This window comes from Ambystoma mexicanum, chromosome 1p (genome assembly GCF_040938575.1).
Source record: "Ambystoma mexicanum isolate Mex_15411 chromosome 1p, UKY_AmexF1_1, whole genome shotgun sequence".
NCBI lineage: Eukaryota > Metazoa > Chordata > Amphibia > Caudata > Ambystomatidae > Ambystoma > Ambystoma mexicanum.
The window spans coordinates 13,067,856-13,085,269 of record NC_090921.1 but is presented as its reverse complement, the minus strand read 5'-3'; the positions used below and the strand labels follow the sequence as shown (position 1 = coordinate 13,085,269).

At 47.9% G+C, this 17,414-nt stretch overlaps 14 non-coding genes across 14 annotated transcripts; all 14 read right to left on the bottom strand.

The window, feature by feature from the left end:
* Positions 1 to 691: 691 nt before the first annotated feature.
* On the bottom strand, positions 692 to 773 carry TRNAL-UAG (transfer RNA leucine (anticodon UAG)). The gene has a single exon. It is a non-coding gene; the product is annotated as a tRNA-Leu (tRNA).
* A 1,144-nt stretch (positions 774 to 1,917) lies between these two features.
* Positions 1,918 to 1,999, bottom strand: TRNAL-UAG (transfer RNA leucine (anticodon UAG)). The gene has a single exon. It is a non-coding gene; the product is annotated as a tRNA-Leu (tRNA).
* Positions 2,000 to 3,143: 1,144 nt separating this feature from the next.
* TRNAL-UAG (transfer RNA leucine (anticodon UAG)) lies at positions 3,144 to 3,225 on the bottom strand. The gene has a single exon. It is a non-coding gene; the product is annotated as a tRNA-Leu (tRNA).
* Positions 3,226 to 4,369: 1,144 nt separating this feature from the next.
* Positions 4,370 to 4,451, bottom strand: TRNAL-UAG (transfer RNA leucine (anticodon UAG)). The gene has a single exon. It is a non-coding gene; the product is annotated as a tRNA-Leu (tRNA).
* A 1,144-nt stretch (positions 4,452 to 5,595) lies between these two features.
* On the bottom strand, positions 5,596 to 5,677 carry TRNAL-UAG (transfer RNA leucine (anticodon UAG)). The gene has a single exon. It is a non-coding gene; the product is annotated as a tRNA-Leu (tRNA).
* A 1,144-nt stretch (positions 5,678 to 6,821) lies between these two features.
* On the bottom strand, positions 6,822 to 6,903 carry TRNAL-UAG (transfer RNA leucine (anticodon UAG)). The gene has a single exon. It is a non-coding gene; the product is annotated as a tRNA-Leu (tRNA).
* Positions 6,904 to 8,047: 1,144 nt separating this feature from the next.
* On the bottom strand, positions 8,048 to 8,129 carry TRNAL-UAG (transfer RNA leucine (anticodon UAG)). The gene has a single exon. It is a non-coding gene; the product is annotated as a tRNA-Leu (tRNA).
* Positions 8,130 to 9,273: 1,144 nt separating this feature from the next.
* Positions 9,274 to 9,355, bottom strand: TRNAL-UAG (transfer RNA leucine (anticodon UAG)). Its single transcript has one exon. It is a non-coding gene; the product is annotated as a tRNA-Leu (tRNA).
* Positions 9,356 to 10,499: 1,144 nt separating this feature from the next.
* TRNAL-UAG (transfer RNA leucine (anticodon UAG)) lies at positions 10,500 to 10,581 on the bottom strand. Its single transcript has one exon. It is a non-coding gene; the product is annotated as a tRNA-Leu (tRNA).
* A 1,144-nt stretch (positions 10,582 to 11,725) lies between these two features.
* TRNAL-UAG (transfer RNA leucine (anticodon UAG)) lies at positions 11,726 to 11,807 on the bottom strand. Its single transcript has one exon. It is a non-coding gene; the product is annotated as a tRNA-Leu (tRNA).
* Positions 11,808 to 12,951: 1,144 nt separating this feature from the next.
* Positions 12,952 to 13,033, bottom strand: TRNAL-UAG (transfer RNA leucine (anticodon UAG)). Its single transcript has one exon. It is a non-coding gene; the product is annotated as a tRNA-Leu (tRNA).
* A 1,144-nt stretch (positions 13,034 to 14,177) lies between these two features.
* On the bottom strand, positions 14,178 to 14,259 carry TRNAL-UAG (transfer RNA leucine (anticodon UAG)). Its single transcript has one exon. It is a non-coding gene; the product is annotated as a tRNA-Leu (tRNA).
* A 1,144-nt stretch (positions 14,260 to 15,403) lies between these two features.
* On the bottom strand, positions 15,404 to 15,485 carry TRNAL-UAG (transfer RNA leucine (anticodon UAG)). Its single transcript has one exon. It is a non-coding gene; the product is annotated as a tRNA-Leu (tRNA).
* A 1,134-nt stretch (positions 15,486 to 16,619) lies between these two features.
* On the bottom strand, positions 16,620 to 16,701 carry TRNAL-UAG (transfer RNA leucine (anticodon UAG)). The gene has a single exon. It is a non-coding gene; the product is annotated as a tRNA-Leu (tRNA).
* Positions 16,702 to 17,414: the final 713 nt, after the last annotated feature.

Below are 17,414 nucleotides of genomic sequence, written 5' to 3'. Positions count from 1 at the left end.
GCTCACGTTTTTAAAGAAGTCCACCATTAGCCCGCAGTGTAAGCCTACCCGGGGCCTCCGCCGATGGTCCATGGTGTGTGGGATCCTTACTGGACCAACCCCAGCCGTAACGCAAATCTTAGCTTTGTCTCATTCGACCCCTAACTCGACCCAAGGAGCTACTGCAAACTCTTAGCCTAACACTAGCCCTAAATGAAAGACGCCTATTGTCCTCACATGTGGGATTTTGTTCTCGCTGCTAGTGCATACGAAACTTGGTTCCGACGTGTCCAGGAGTGGGAGAATTACCAGGGACCTTGCAATCTCGTGCCTGGGGGTTTCTAAGCTGGGCATAGGAGCTCCACTGGATGGAGCCAAGTGTCTTGAACTGAGTTTTTGTGATGCAGCAGGAAAAGGCTCCGCAAAAAGGAGCAACTACCAAGGCAAAGAGATGTGCATTCATTAGGGCATCGTGTCGGCAGATTTGTGGCCCTGCCCTGAACGTGTTTATTGACAGGATCGTGAACGCATGTCCGTTTTCAGTGAACAGTGATTTATGCTTTACCCTTTTTTGGTGAAAACGCACACGAGTCAGATGTGTGCTTTCAGTCTGGGTGTTCAGAAAAGCAAGAATTCATAAACACATGCCATTCCCTGGCTCCCAATTGTCCTGTCTGTACACGTGGCATGAAGATAAAAAAGAAACAGCTATTGGCAGCGGTGGGATTCGAACCCACGCCTCCAAAGAGACTGGAGCCTAAATCCAGCGCCTTAGACCGCTCGGCCACGCTACCCTGCTGGTACTGAAACGAGAGCCTCTGAGACCTGTATTTTTTTAGGGATTGGCTGGTTTGGCCATTAATTCAAAATCAAAGCAAAGCATGAACTTGGATTGAATTCTAGCACTGGCTGTGCAAAGCCCGAACTGAACAATAAAGCACACTTGTCAGCCTGAAATTGAAATGTCACCTTTCGGGAGTGCTCTGTTCAACAGCAGTCTGGTAGCCTAGTGGTCAATGTCAGCACCCCTCCATCCAGCAGTCTTGAGTTCAATTCCCGGTGAGGGAGGTCAGATCTTTTCTAGGTTTTTTTTGGTTCTAAAAATGTTTGGGAAGCGAAGGTTCAGGAACATTGCCGGTAGGGAGAGTAAGCTCTTTAAAGGCATGCAATGAGATGTGTTTTTCTTTATTTCTGCATATTTCTGTAGCTAGCTGCATTCTTTCAGTCAACATCCCGCCCCATTTAGTGCTCACGTTTTTAAAGAAGTCCACCATTAGCCCGCAGTGTAAGCCTACCCGGGGCCTCCGCCGATGGTCCATGGTGTGTGGGATCCTTACTGGACCAACCCCAGCCGTAACGCAAATCTTAGCTTTGTCTCATTCGACCCCTAACTCGACCCAAGGAGCTACTGCAAACTCTTAGCCTAACACTAGCCCTAAATGAAAGACGCCTATTGTCCTCACATGTGGGATTTTGTTCTCGCTGCTAGTGCATACGAAACTTGGTTCTGACGTGTCCAGGAGTGGGAGAATTACCAGGGACCTTGCAATCTCGTGCCTGGGGGTTTCTAAGCTGGGCATAGGAGCTCCACTGGATGGAGCCAAGTGTCTTGAACTGAGTTTTTGTGATGCAGCAGGAAAAGGCGCTGCAAAAAGGAGCAACTACCAAGGCAAAGAGATGTGCATTCATTAGGGCATCGTGTCGGCAGATTTGTGGCCCTGCCAAGCACGTGTTTATTGACAGGATCGTGAACGCATGTCCGTTTTCAGTGAACAGTGATTTATGCTTTACCCTTTTTTGGTGAAAACGCACACGAGTCAGATGTGTGCTTTCAGTCTGGGTGTTCAGAAAAGCAAGAATTCATAAACACATGCCATTCCCTGGCTCCCAATTGTCCTGTCTGTACACGTGGCATGAAGATAAAAAAGAAACAGCTATTGGCAGCGGTGGGATTCGAACCCACGCCTCCAAAGAGACTGGAGCCTAAATCCAGCGCCTTAGACCGCTCGGCCACGCTACCCTGCTGGTACTGAAACGAGAGCCTCTGAGACCTGTATTTTTTTAGGGATTGGCTGGTTTGGCCATTAATTCAAAATCAAAGCAAAGCATGAACTTGGATTGAATTCTAGCACTGGCTCTGCAAAGCCCGAACTGAACAATAAAGCACACTTGTCAGCCTGAAATTGAAATGTCACCTTTCGGGAGTGCTCTGTTCAACAGCAGTCTGGTAGCCTAGTGGTCAATGTCAGCTCCCCTCCATCCAGCAGTCTTGAGTTCAATTCCCGGTGAGGGAGGTCAGATCTTTTCTAGGTTTTTTTTGGTTCTAAAAATGTTTGGGAAGCGAAGGTTCAGGAACATTGCCGGTAGGGAGAGTAAGCTCTTTAAAGGCATGCAATGAGATGTGTTTTTCTTTATTTCTGCATATTTCTGTAGCTAGCTGCATTCTTTCAGTCAACATCCCGCCCCATTTAGTGCTCACGTTTTTAAAGAAGTCCACCATTAGCCCGCAGTGTAAGCCTACCCGGGGCCTCCGCCGATGGTCCATGGTGTGTGGGATCCTTACTGGACCAACCCCAGCCGTAACGCAAATCTTAGCTTTGTCTCATTCGACCCCTAACTCGACCCAAGGAGCTACTGCAAACTCTTAGCCTAACACTAGCCCTAAATGAAAGACGCCTATTGTCCTCACATGTGGGATTTTGTTCTCGCTGCTAGTGCATACGAAACTTGGTTCTGACGTGTCCAGGAGTGGGAGAATTACCAGGGACCTTGCAATCTCGTGCCTGGGGGTTTCTAAGCTGGGCATAGGAGCTCCACTGGATGGAGCCAAGTGTCTTGAACTGAGTTTTTGTGATGCAGCAGGAAAAGGCGCTGCAAAAAGGAGCAACTACCAAGGCAAAGAGATGTGCATTCATTAGGGCATCGTGTCGGCAGATTTGTGGCCCTGCCAAGCACGTGTTTATTGACAGGATCGTGAACGCATGTCCGTTTTCAGTGAACAGTGATTTATGCTTTACCCTTTTTTGGTGAAAACGCACACGAGTCAGATGTGTGCTTTCAGTCTGGGTGTTCAGAAAAGCAAGAATTCATAAACACATGCCATTCCCTGGCTCCCAATTGTCCTGTCTGTACACGTGGCATGAAGATAAAAAAGAAACAGCTATTGGCAGCGGTGGGATTCGAACCCACGCCTCCAAAGAGACTGGAGCCTAAATCCAGCGCCTTAGACCGCTCGGCCACGCTACCCTGCTGGTACTGAAACGAGAGCCTCTGAGACCTGTATTTTTTTAGGGATTGGCTGGTTTGGCCATTAATTCAAAATCAAAGCAAAGCATGAACTTGGATTGAATTCTAGCACTGGCTCTGCAAAGCCCGAACTGAACAATAAAGCACACTTGTCAGCCTGAAATTGAAATGTCACCTTTCGGGAGTGCTCTGTTCAACAGCAGTCTGGTAGCCTAGTGGTCAATGTCAGCTCCCCTCCATCCAGCAGTCTTGAGTTCAATTCCCGGTGAGGGAGGTCAGATCTTTTCTAGGTTTTTTTTGGTTCTAAAAATGTTTGGGAAGCGAAGGTTCAGGAACATTGCCGGTAGGGAGAGTAAGCTCTTTAAAGGCATGCAATGAGATGTGTTTTTCTTTATTTCTGCATATTTCTGTAGCTAGCTGCATTCTTTCAGTCAACATCCCGCCCCATTTAGTGCTCACGTTTTTAAAGAAGTCCACCATTAGCCCGCAGTGTAAGCCTACCCGGGGCCTCCGCCGATGGTCCATGGTGTGTGGGATCCTTACTGGACCAACCCCAGCCGTAACGCAAATCTTAGCTTTGTCTCATTCGACCCCTAACTCGACCCAAGGAGCTACTGCAAACTCTTAGCCTAACACTAGCCCTAAATGAAAGACGCCTATTGTCCTCACATGTGGGATTTTGTTCTCGCTGCTAGTGCATACGAAACTTGGTTCCGACGTGTCCAGGAGTGGGAGAATTACCAGGGACCTTGCAATCTCGTGCCTGGGGGTTTCTAAGCTGGGCATAGGAGCTCCACTGGATGGAGCCAAGTGTCTTGAACTGAGTTTTTGTGATGCAGCAGGAAAAGGCTCTGCAAAAAGGAGCAACTACCAAGGCAAAGAGATGTGCATTCATTAGGGCATCGTGTCGGCAGATTTGTGGCCCTGCCCTGAACGTGTTTATTGACAGGATCGTGAACGCATGTCCGTTTTCAGTGAACAGTGATTTATGCTTTACCCTTTTTTGGTGAAAACGCACACGAGTCAGATGTGTGCTTTCAGTCTGGGTGTTCAGAAAAGCAAGAATTCATAAACACATGCCATTCCCTGGCTCCCAATTGTCCTGTCTGTACACGTGGCATGAAGATAAAAAAGAAACAGCTATTGGCAGCGGTGGGATTCGAACCCACGCCTCCAAAGAGACTGGAGCCTAAATCCAGCGCCTTAGACCGCTCGGCCACGCTACCCTGCTGGTACTGAAACGAGAGCCTCTGAGACCTGTATTTTTTTAGGGATTGGCTGGTTTGGCCATTAATTCAAAATCAAAGCAAAGCATGAACTTGGATTGAATTCTAGCACTGGCTGTGCAAAGCCCGAACTGAACAATAAAGCACACTTGTCAGCCTGAAATTGAAATGTCACCTTTCGGGAGTGCTCTGTTCGACAGCAGTCTGGTAGCCTAGTGGTCAATGTCAGCACCCCTCCATCCAGCAGTCCTGAGTTCAATTCCCGGTGAGGGAGGTCAGATCTTTTCTAGGTTTTTTTTGGTTCTAAAAATGTTTGGGAAGCGAAGGTTCAGGAACATTGCCGGTAGGGAGAGTAAGCTCTTTAAAGGCATGCAATGAGATGTGTTTTTCTTTATTTCTGCATATTTCTGTAGCTAGCTGCATTCTTTCAGTCAACATCCCGCCCCATTTAGTGCTCACGTTTTTAAAGAAGTCCACCATTAGCCCGCAGTGTAAGCCTACCCGGGGCCTCCGCCGATGGTCCATGGTGTGTGGGATCCTTACTGGACCAACCCCAGCCGTAACGCAAATCTTAGCTTTGTCTCATTCGACCCCTAACTCGACCCAAGGAGCTACTGCAAACTCTTAGCCTAACACTAGCCCTAAATGAAAGACGCCTATTGTCCTCACATGTGGGATTTTGTTCTCGCTGCTAGTGCATACGAAACTTGGTTCTGACGTGTCCAGGAGTGGGAGAATTACCAGGGACCTTGCAATCTCGTGCCTGGGGGTTTCTAAGCTGGGCATAGGAGCTCCACTGGATGGAGCCAAGTGTCTTGAACTGAGTTTTTGTGATGCAGCAGGAAAAGGCGCTGCAAAAAGGAGCAACTACCAAGGCAAAGAGATGTGCATTCATTAGGGCATCGTGTCGGCAGATTTGTGGCCCTGCCAAGCACGTGTTTATTGACAGGATCGTGAACGCATGTCCGTTTTCAGTGAACAGTGATTTATGCTTTACCCTTTTTTGGTGAAAACGCACACGAGTCAGATGTGTGCTTTCAGTCTGGGTGTTCAGAAAAGCAAGAATTCATAAACACATGCCATTCCCTGGCTCCCAATTGTCCTGTCTGTACACGTGGCATGAAGATAAAAAAGAAACAGCTATTGGCAGCGGTGGGATTCGAACCCACGCCTCCAAAGAGACTGGAGCCTAAATCCAGCGCCTTAGACCGCTCGGCCACGCTACCCTGCTGGTACTGAAACGAGAGCCTCTGAGACCTGTATTTTTTTAGGGATTGGCTGGTTTGGCCATTAATTCAAAATCAAAGCAAAGCATGAACTTGGATTGAATTCTAGCACTGGCTCTGCAAAGCCCGAACTGAACAATAAAGCACACTTGTCAGCCTGAAATTGAAATGTCACCTTTCGGGAGTGCTCTGTTCAACAGCAGTCTGGTAGCCTAGTGGTCAATGTCAGCTCCCCTCCATCCAGCAGTCTTGAGTTCAATTCCCGGTGAGGGAGGTCAGATCTTTTCTAGGTTTTTTTTGGTTCTAAAAATGTTTGGGAAGCGAAGGTTCAGGAACATTGCCGGTAGGGAGAGTAAGCTCTTTAAAGGCATGCAATGAGATGTGTTTTTCTTTATTTCTGCATATTTCTGTAGCTAGCTGCATTCTTTCAGTCAACATCCCGCCCCATTTAGTGCTCACGTTTTTAAAGAAGTCCACCATTAGCCCGCAGTGTAAGCCTACCCGGGGCCTCCGCCGATGGTCCATGGTGTGTGGGATCCTTACTGGACCAACCCCAGCCGTAACGCAAATCTTAGCTTTGTCTCATTCGACCCCTAACTCGACCCAAGGAGCTACTGCAAACTCTTAGCCTAACACTAGCCCTAAATGAAAGACGCCTATTGTCCTCACATGTGGGATTTTGTTCTCGCTGCTAGTGCATACGAAACTTGGTTCCGACGTGTCCAGGAGTGGGAGAATTACCAGGGACCTTGCAATCTCGTGCCTGGGGGTTTCTAAGCTGGGCATAGGAGCTCCACTGGATGGAGCCAAGTGTCTTGAACTGAGTTTTTGTGATGCAGCAGGAAAAGGCTCCGCAAAAAGGAGCAACTACCAAGGCAAAGAGATGTGCATTCATTAGGGCATCGTGTCGGCAGATTTGTGGCCCTGCCCTGAACGTGTTTATTGACAGGATCGTGAACGCATGTCCGTTTTCAGTGAACAGTGATTTATGCTTTACCCTTTTTTGGTGAAAACGTACACGAGTCAGATGTGTGCTTTCAGTCTGGGTGTTCAGAAAAGCAAGAATTCATAAACACATGCCATTCCCTGGCTCCCAATTGTCCTGTCTGTACACGTGGCATGAAGATAAAAAAGAAACAGCTATTGGCAGCGGTGGGATTCGAACCCACGCCTCCAAAGAGACTGGAGCCTAAATCCAGCGCCTTAGACCGCTCGGCCACGCTACCCTGCTGGTACTGAAACGAGAGCCTCTGAGACCTGTATTTTTTTAGGGATTGGCTGGTTTGGCCATTAATTCAAAATCAAAGCAAAGCATGAACTTGGATTGAATTCTAGCACTGGCTGTGCAAAGCCCGAACTGAACAATAAAGCACACTTGTCAGCCTGAAATTGAAATGTCACCTTTCGGGAGTGCTCTGTTTGACAGCAGTCTGGTAGCCTAGTGGTCAATGTCAGCACCCCTCCATCCAGCAGTCCTGAGTTCAATTCCCGGTGAGGGAGGTCAGATCTTTTCTAGGTTTTTTTTGGTTCTAAAAATGTTTGGGAAGCGAAGGTTCAGGAACATTGCCGGTAGGGAGAGTAAGCTCTTTAAAGGCATGCAATGAGATGTGTTTTTCTTTATTTCTGCATATTTCTGTAGCTAGCTGCATTCTTTCAGTCAACATCCCGCCCCATTTAGTGCTCACGTTTTTAAAGAAGTCCACCATTAGCCCGCAGTGTAAGCCTACCCGGGGCCTCCGCCGATGGTCCATGGTGTGTGGGATCCTTACTGGACCAACCCCAGCCGTAACGCAAATCTTAGCTTTGTCTCATTCGACCCCTAACTCGACCCAAGGAGCTACTGCAAACTCTTAGCCTAACACTAGCCCTAAATGAAAGACGCCTATTGTCCTCACATGTGGGATTTTGTTCTCGCTGCTAGTGCATACGAAACTTGGTTCCGACGTGTCCAGGAGTGGGAGAATTACCAGGGACCTTGCAATCTCGTGCCTGGGGGTTTCTAAGCTGGGCATAGGAGCTCCACTGGATGGAGCCAAGTGTCTTGAACTGAGTTTTTGTGATGCAGCAGGAAAAGGCGCTGCAAAAAGGAGCAACTACCAAGGCAAAGAGATGTGCATTCATTAGGGCATCGTGTCGGCAGATTTGTGGCCCTGCCAAGCACGTGTTTATTGACAGGATCGTGAACGCATGTCCGTTTTCAGTGAACAGTGATTTATGCTTTACCCTTTTTTGGTGAAAACGCACACGAGTCAGATGTGTGCTTTCAGTCTGGGTGTTCAGAAAAGCAAGAATTCATAAACACATGCCATTCCCTGGCTCCCAATTGTCCTGTCTGTACACGTGGCATGAAGATAAAAAAGAAACAGCTATTGGCAGCGGTGGGATTCGAACCCACGCCTCCAAAGAGACTGGAGCCTAAATCCAGCGCCTTAGACCGCTCGGCCACGCTACCCTGCTGGTACTGAAACGAGAGCCTCTGAGACCTGTATTTTTTTAGGGATTGGCTGGTTTGGCCATTAATTCAAAATCAAAGCAAAGCATGAACTTGGATTGAATTCTAGCACTGGCTCTGCAAAGCCCGAACTGAACAATAAAGCACACTTGTCAGCCTGAAATTGAAATGTCACCTTTCGGGAGTGCTCTGTTCAACAGCAGTCTGGTAGCCTAGTGGTCAATGTCAGCACCCCTCCATCCAGCAGTCTTGAGTTCAATTCCCGGTGAGGGAGGTCAGATCTTTTCTAGGTTTTTTTTGGTTCTAAAAATGTTTGGGAAGCGAAGGTTCAGGAACATTGCCGGTAGGGAGAGTAAGCTCTTTAAAGGCATGCAATGAGATGTGTTTTTCTTTATTTCTGCATATTTCTGTAGCTAGCTGCATTCTTTCAGTCAACATCCCGCCCCATTTAGTGCTCACGTTTTTAAAGAAGTCCACCATTAGCCCGCAGTGTAAGCCTACCCGGGGCCTCCGCCGATGGTCCATGGTGTGTGGGATCCTTACTGGACCAACCCCAGCCGTAACGCAAATCTTAGCTTTGTCTCATTCGACCCCTAACTCGACCCAAGGAGCTACTGCAAACTCTTAGCCTAACACTAGCCCTAAATGAAAGACGCCTATTGTCCTCACATGTGGGATTTTGTTCTCGCTGCTAGTGCATACGAAACTTGGTTCCGACGTGTCCAGGAGTGGGAGAATTACCAGGGACCTTGCAATCTCGTGCCTGGGGGTTTCTAAGCTGGGCATAGGAGCTCCACTGGATGGAGCCAAGTGTCTTGAACTGAGTTTTTGTGATGCAGCAGGAAAAGGCTCCGCAAAAAGGAGCAACTACCAAGGCAAAGAGATGTGCATTCATTAGGGCATCGTGTCGGCAGATTTGTGGCCCTGCCCTGAACGTGTTTATTGACAGGATCGTGAACGCATGTCCGTTTTCAGTGAACAGTGATTTATGCTTTACCCTTTTTTGGTGAAAACGCACACGAGTCAGATGTGTGCTTTCAGTCTGGGTGTTCAGAAAAGCAAGAATTCATAAACACATGCCATTCCCTGGCTCCCAATTGTCCTGTCTGTACACGTGGCATGAAGATAAAAAAGAAACAGCTATTGGCAGCGGTGGGATTCGAACCCACGCCTCCAAAGAGACTGGAGCCTAAATCCAGCGCCTTAGACCGCTCGGCCACGCTACCCTGCTGGTACTGAAACGAGAGCCTCTGAGACCTGTATTTTTTTAGGGATTGGCTGGTTTGGCCATTAATTCAAAATCAAAGCAAAGCATGAACTTGGATTGAATTCTAGCACTGGCTGTGCAAAGCCCGAACTGAACAATAAAGCACACTTGTCAGCCTGAAATTGAAATGTCACCTTTCGGGAGTGCTCTGTTTGACAGCAGTCTGGTAGCCTAGTGGTCAATGTCAGCACCCCTCCATCCAGCAGTCCTGAGTTCAATTCCCGGTGAGGGAGGTCAGATCTTTTCTAGGTTTTTTTTGGTTCTAAAAATGTTTGGGAAGCGAAGGTTCAGGAACATTGCCGGTAGGGAGAGTAAGCTCTTTAAAGGCATGCAATGAGATGTGTTTTTCTTTATTTCTGCATATTTCTGTAGCTAGCTGCATTCTTTCAGTCAACATCCCGCCCCATTTAGTGCTCACGTTTTTAAAGAAGTCCACCATTAGCCCGCAGTGTAAGCCTACCCGGGGCCTCCGCCGATGGTCCATGGTGTGTGGGATCCTTACTGGACCAACCCCAGCCGTAACGCAAATCTTAGCTTTGTCTCATTCGACCCCTAACTCGACCCAAGGAGCTACTGCAAACTCTTAGCCTAACACTAGCCCTAAATGAAAGACGCCTATTGTCCTCACATGTGGGATTTTGTTCTCGCTGCTAGTGCATACGAAACTTGGTTCCGACGTGTCCAGGAGTGGGAGAATTACCAGGGACCTTGCAATCTCGTGCCTGGGGGTTTCTAAGCTGGGCATAGGAGCTCCACTGGATGGAGCCAAGTGTCTTGAACTGAGTTTTTGTGATGCAGCAGGAAAAGGCGCTGCAAAAAGGAGCAACTACCAAGGCAAAGAGATGTGCATTCATTAGGGCATCGTGTCGGCAGATTTGTGGCCCTGCCAAGCACGTGTTTATTGACAGGATCGTGAACGCATGTCCGTTTTCAGTGAACAGTGATTTATGCTTTACCCTTTTTTGGTGAAAACGCACACGAGTCAGATGTGTGCTTTCAGTCTGGGTGTTCAGAAAAGCAAGAATTCATAAACACATGCCATTCCCTGGCTCCCAATTGTCCTGTCTGTACACGTGGCATGAAGATAAAAAAGAAACAGCTATTGGCAGCGGTGGGATTCGAACCCACGCCTCCAAAGAGACTGGAGCCTAAATCCAGCGCCTTAGACCGCTCGGCCACGCTACCCTGCTGGTACTGAAACGAGAGCCTCTGAGACCTGTATTTTTTTAGGGATTGGCTGGTTTGGCCATTAATTCAAAATCAAAGCAAAGCATGAACTTGGATTGAATTCTAGCACTGGCTCTGCAAAGCCCGAACTGAACAATAAAGCACACTTGTCAGCCTGAAATTGAAATGTCACCTTTCGGGAGTGCTCTGTTCAACAGCAGTCTGGTAGCCTAGTGGTCAATGTCAGCACCCCTCCATCCAGCAGTCTTGAGTTCAATTCCCGGTGAGGGAGGTCAGATCTTTTCTAGGTTTTTTTTGGTTCTAAAAATGTTTGGGAAGCGAAGGTTCAGGAACATTGCCGGTAGGGAGAGTAAGCTCTTTAAAGGCATGCAATGAGATGTGTTTTTCTTTATTTCTGCATATTTCTGTAGCTAGCTGCATTCTTTCAGTCAACATCCCGCCCCATTTAGTGCTCACGTTTTTAAAGAAGTCCACCATTAGCCCGCAGTGTAAGCCTACCCGGGGCCTCCGCCGATGGTCCATGGTGTGTGGGATCCTTACTGGACCAACCCCAGCCGTAACGCAAATCTTAGCTTTGTCTCATTCGACCCCTAACTCGACCCAAGGAGCTACTGCAAACTCTTAGCCTAACACTAGCCCTAAATGAAAGACGCCTATTGTCCTCACATGTGGGATTTTGTTCTCGCTGCTAGTGCATACGAAACTTGGTTCCGACGTGTCCAGGAGTGGGAGAATTACCAGGGACCTTGCAATCTCGTGCCTGGGGGTTTCTAAGCTGGGCATAGGAGCTCCACTGGATGGAGCCAAGTGTCTTGAACTGAGTTTTTGTGATGCAGCAGGAAAAGGCGCTGCAAAAAGGAGCAACTACCAAGGCAAAGAGATGTGCATTCATTAGGGCATCGTGTCGGCAGATTTGTGGCCCTGCCAAGCACGTGTTTATTGACAGGATCGTGAACGCATGTCCGTTTTCAGTGAACAGTGATTTATGCTTTACCCTTTTTTGGTGAAAACGCACACGAGTCAGATGTGTGCTTTCAGTCTGGGTGTTCAGAAAAGCAAGAATTCATAAACACATGCCATTCCCTGGCTCCCAATTGTCCTGTCTGTACACGTGGCATGAAGATAAAAAAGAAACAGCTATTGGCAGCGGTGGGATTCGAACCCACGCCTCCAAAGAGACTGGAGCCTAAATCCAGCGCCTTAGACCGCTCGGCCACGCTACCCTGCTGGTACTGAAACGAGAGCCTCTGAGACCTGTATTTTTTTAGGGATTGGCTGGTTTGGCCATTAATTCAAAATCAAAGCAAAGCATGAACTTGGATTGAATTCTAGCACTGGCTCTGCAAAGCCCGAACTGAACAATAAAGCACACTTGTCAGCCTGAAATTGAAATGTCACCTTTCGGGAGTGCTCTGTTCAACAGCAGTCTGGTAGCCTAGTGGTCAATGTCAGCACCCCTCCATCCAGCAGTCTTGAGTTCAATTCCCGGTGAGGGAGGTCAGATCTTTTCTAGGTTTTTTTTGGTTCTAAAAATGTTTGGGAAGCGAAGGTTCAGGAACATTGCCGGTAGGGAGAGTAAGCTCTTTAAAGGCATGCAATGAGATGTGTTTTTCTTTATTTCTGCATATTTCTGTAGCTAGCTGCATTCTTTCAGTCAACATCCCGCCCCATTTAGTGCTCACGTTTTTAAAGAAGTCCACCATTAGCCCGCAGTGTAAGCCTACCCGGGGCCTCCGCCGATGGTCCATGGTGTGTGGGATCCTTACTGGACCAACCCCAGCCGTAACGCAAATCTTAGCTTTGTCTCATTCGACCCCTAACTCGACCCAAGGAGCTACTGCAAACTCTTAGCCTAACACTAGCCCTAAATGAAAGACGCCTATTGTCCTCACATGTGGGATTTTGTTCTCGCTGCTAGTGCATACGAAACTTGGTTCCGACGTGTCCAGGAGTGGGAGAATTACCAGGGACCTTGCAATCTCGTGCCTGGGGGTTTCTAAGCTGGGCATAGGAGCTCCACTGGATGGAGCCAAGTGTCTTGAACTGAGTTTTTGTGATGCAGCAGGAAAAGGCTCCGCAAAAAGGAGCAACTACCAAGGCAAAGAGATGTGCATTCATTAGGGCATCGTGTCGGCAGATTTGTGGCCCTGCCCTGAACGTGTTTATTGACAGGATCGTGAACGCATGTCCGTTTTCAGTGAACAGTGATTTATGCTTTACCCTTTTTTGGTGAAAACGCACACGAGTCAGATGTGTGCTTTCAGTCTGGGTGTTCAGAAAAGCAAGAATTCATAAACACATGCCATTCCCTGGCTCCCAATTGTCCTGTCTGTACACGTGGCATGAAGATAAAAAAGAAACAGCTATTGGCAGCGGTGGGATTCGAACCCACGCCTCCAAAGAGACTGGAGCCTAAATCCAGCGCCTTAGACCGCTCGGCCACGCTACCCTGCTGGTACTGAAACGAGAGCCTCTGAGACCTGTATTTTTTTAGGGATTGGCTGGTTTGGCCATTAATTCAAAATCAAAGCAAAGCATGAACTTGGATTGAATTCTAGCACTGGCTGTGCAAAGCCCGAACTGAACAATAAAGCACACTTGTCAGCCTGAAATTGAAATGTCACCTTTCGGGAGTGCTCTGTTTGACAGCAGTCTGGTAGCCTAGTGGTCAATGTCAGCACCCCTCCATCCAGCAGTCCTGAGTTCAATTCCCGGTGAGGGAGGTCAGATCTTTTCTAGGTTTTTTTTGGTTCTAAAAATGTTTGGGAAGCGAAGGTTCAGGAACATTGCCGGTAGGGAGAGTAAGCTCTTTAAAGGCATGCAATGAGATGTGTTTTTCTTTATTTCTGCATATTTCTGTAGCTAGCTGCATTCTTTCAGTCAACATCCCGCCCCATTTAGTGCTCACGTTTTTAAAGAAGTCCACCATTAGCCCGCAGTGTAAGCCTACCCGGGGCCTCCGCCGATGGTCCATGGTGTGTGGGATCCTTACTGGACCAACCCCAGCCGTAACGCAAATCTTAGCTTTGTCTCATTCGACCCCTAACTCGACCCAAGGAGCTACTGCAAACTCTTAGCCTAACACTAGCCCTAAATGAAAGACGCCTATTGTCCTCACATGTGGGATTTTGTTCTCGCTGCTAGTGCATACGAAACTTGGTTCCGACGTGTCCAGGAGTGGGAGAATTACCAGGGACCTTGCAATCTCGTGCCTGGGGGTTTCTAAGCTGGGCATAGGAGCTCCACTGGATGGAGCCAAGTGTCTTGAACTGAGTTTTTGTGATGCAGCAGGAAAAGGCGCTGCAAAAAGGAGCAACTACCAAGGCAAAGAGATGTGCATTCATTAGGGCATCGTGTCGGCAGATTTGTGGCCCTGCCAAGCACGTGTTTATTGACAGGATCGTGAACGCATGTCCGTTTTCAGTGAACAGTGATTTATGCTTTACCCTTTTTTGGTGAAAACGCACACGAGTCAGATGTGTGCTTTCAGTCTGGGTGTTCAGAAAAGCAAGAATTCATAAACACATGCCATTCCCTGGCTCCCAATTGTCCTGTCTGTACACGTGGCATGAAGATAAAAAAGAAACAGCTATTGGCAGCGGTGGGATTCGAACCCACGCCTCCAAAGAGACTGGAGCCTAAATCCAGCGCCTTAGACCGCTCGGCCACGCTACCCTGCTGGTACTGAAACGAGAGCCTCTGAGACCTGTATTTTTTTAGGGATTGGCTGGTTTGGCCATTAATTCAAAATCAAAGCAAAGCATGAACTTGGATTGAATTCTAGCACTGGCTCTGCAAAGCCCGAACTGAACAATAAAGCACACTTGTCAGCCTGAAATTGAAATGTCACCTTTCGGGAGTGCTCTGTTCAACAGCAGTCTGGTAGCCTAGTGGTCAATGTCAGCACCCCTCCATCCAGCAGTCTTGAGTTCAATTCCCGGTGAGGGAGGTCAGATCTTTTCTAGGTTTTTTTTGGTTCTAAAAATGTTTGGGAAGCGAAGGTTCAGGAACATTGCCGGTAGGGAGAGTAAGCTCTTTAAAGGCATGCAATGAGATGTGTTTTTCTTTATTTCTGCATATTTCTGTAGCTAGCTGCATTCTTTCAGTCAACATCCCGCCCCATTTAGTGCTCACGTTTTTAAAGAAGTCCACCATTAGCCCGCAGTGTAAGCCTACCCGGGGCCTCCGCCGATGGTCCATGGTGTGTGGGATCCTTACTGGACCAACCCCAGCCGTAACGCAAATCTTAGCTTTGTCTCATTCGACCCCTAACTCGACCCAAGGAGCTACTGCAAACTCTTAGCCTAACACTAGCCCTAAATGAAAGACGCCTATTGTCCTCACATGTGGGATTTTGTTCTCGCTGCTAGTGCATACGAAACTTGGTTCCGACGTGTCCAGGAGTGGGAGAATTACCAGGGACCTTGCAATCTCGTGCCTGGGGGTTTCTAAGCTGGGCATAGGAGCTCCACTGGATGGAGCCAAGTGTCTTGAACTGAGTTTTTGTGATGCAGCAGGAAAAGGCGCTGCAAAAAGGAGCAACTACCAAGGCAAAGAGATGTGCATTCATTAGGGCATCGTGTCGGCAGATTTGTGGCCCTGCCAAGCACGTGTTTATTGACAGGATCGTGAACGCATGTCCGTTTTCAGTGAACAGTGATTTATGCTTTACCCTTTTTTGGTGAAAACGCACACGAGTCAGATGTGTGCTTTCAGTCTGGGTGTTCAGAAAAGCAAGAATTCATAAACACATGCCATTCCCTGGCTCCCAATTGTCCTGTCTGTACACGTGGCATGAAGATAAAAAAGAAACAGCTATTGGCAGCGGTGGGATTCGAACCCACGCCTCCAAAGAGACTGGAGCCTAAATCCAGCGCCTTAGACCGCTCGGCCACGCTACCCTGCTGGTACTGAAACGAGAGCCTCTGAGACCTGTATTTTTTTAGGGATTGGCTGGTTTGGCCATTAATTCAAAATCAAAGCAAAGCATGAACTTGGATTGAATTCTAGCACTGGCTCTGCAAAGCCCGAACTGAACAATAAAGCACACTTGTCAGCCTGAAATTGAAATGTCACCTTTCGGGAGTGCTCTGTTCAACAGCAGTCTGGTAGCCTAGTGGTCAATGTCAGCACCCCTCCATCCAGCAGTCTTGAGTTCAATTCCCGGTGAGGGAGGTCAGATCTTTTCTAGGTTTTTTTTGGTTCTAAAAATGTTTGGGAAGCGAAGGTTCAGGAACATTGCCGGTAGGGAGAGTAAGCTCTTTAAAGGCATGCAATGAGATGTGTTTTTCTTTATTTCTGCATATTTCTGTAGCTAGCTGCATTCTTTCAGTCAACATCCCGCCCCATTTAGTGCTCACGTTTTTAAAGAAGTCCACCATTAGCCCGCAGTGTAAGCCTACCCGGGGCCTCCGCCGATGGTCCATGGTGTGTGGGATCCTTACTGGACCAACCCCAGCCGTAACGCAAATCTTAGCTTTGTCTCATTCGACCCCTAACTCGACCCAAGGAGCTACTGCAAACTCTTAGCCTAACACTAGCCCTAAATGAAAGACGCCTATTGTCCTCACATGTGGGATTTTGTTCTCGCTGCTAGTGCATACGAAACTTGGTTCCGACGTGTCCAGGAGTGGGAGAATTACCAGGGACCTTGCAATCTCGTGCCTGGGGGTTTCTAAGCTGGGCATAGGAGCTCCACTGGATGGAGCCAAGTGTCTTTTTGTGATGCAGCAGGAAAAGGCGCTGCAAAAAGGAGCAACTACCAAGGCAAAGAGATGTGCATTCATTAGGGCATCGTGTCGGCAGATTTGTGGCCCTGCCAAGCACGTGTTTATTGACAGGATCGTGAACGCATGTCCGTTTTCAGTGAACAGTGATTTATGCTTTACCCTTTTTTGGTGAAAACGCACACGAGTCAGATGTGTGCTTTCAGTCTGGGTGTTCAGAAAAGCAAGAATTCATAAACACATGCCATTCCCTGGCTCCCAATTGTCCTGTCTGTACACGTGGCATGAAGATAAAAAAGAAACAGCTATTGGCAGCGGTGGGATTCGAACCCACGCCTCCAAAGAGACTGGAGCCTAAATCCAGCGCCTTAGACCGCTCGGCCACGCTACCCTGCTGGTACTGAAACGAGAGCCTCTGAGACCTGTATTTTTTTAGGGATTGGCTGGTTTGGCCATTAATTCAAAATCAAAGCAAAGCATGAACTTGGATTGAATTCTAGCACTGGCTGTGCAAAGCCCGAACTGAACAATAAAGCACACTTGTCAGCCTGAAATTGAAATGTCACCTTTCGGGAGTGCTCTGTTCAACAGCAGTCTGGTAGCCTAGTGGTCAATGTCAGCACCCCTCCATCCAGCAGTCTTGAGTTCAATTCCCGGTGAGGGAGGTCAGATCTTTTCTAGGTTTTTTTTGGTTCTAAAAATGTTTGGGAAGCGAAGGTTCAGGAACATTGCCGGTAGGGAGAGTAAGCTCTTTAAAGGCATGCAATGAGATGTGTTTTTCTTTATTTCTGCATATTTCTGTAGCTAAGCCCGAACTGAACAATAAAGCACACTTGTCAGCCTGAAATTGAAATGTCACCTTTCGGGAGTGCTCTGTTCGACAGCAGTCTGGTAGCCTAGTGGTCAATGTCAGCACCCCTCCATCCAGCAGTCCTGAGTTCAATTCCCGGTGAGGGAGGTCAGATCTTTTCTAGGTTTTTTTTGGTTCTAAAAATGTTTGGGAAGCGAAGGTTCAGGAACATTGCCGGTAGGGAGAGTAAGCTCTTTAAAGGCATGCAATGAGATGTGTTTTTCTTTATTTCTGCATATTTCTGTAGCTAGCTG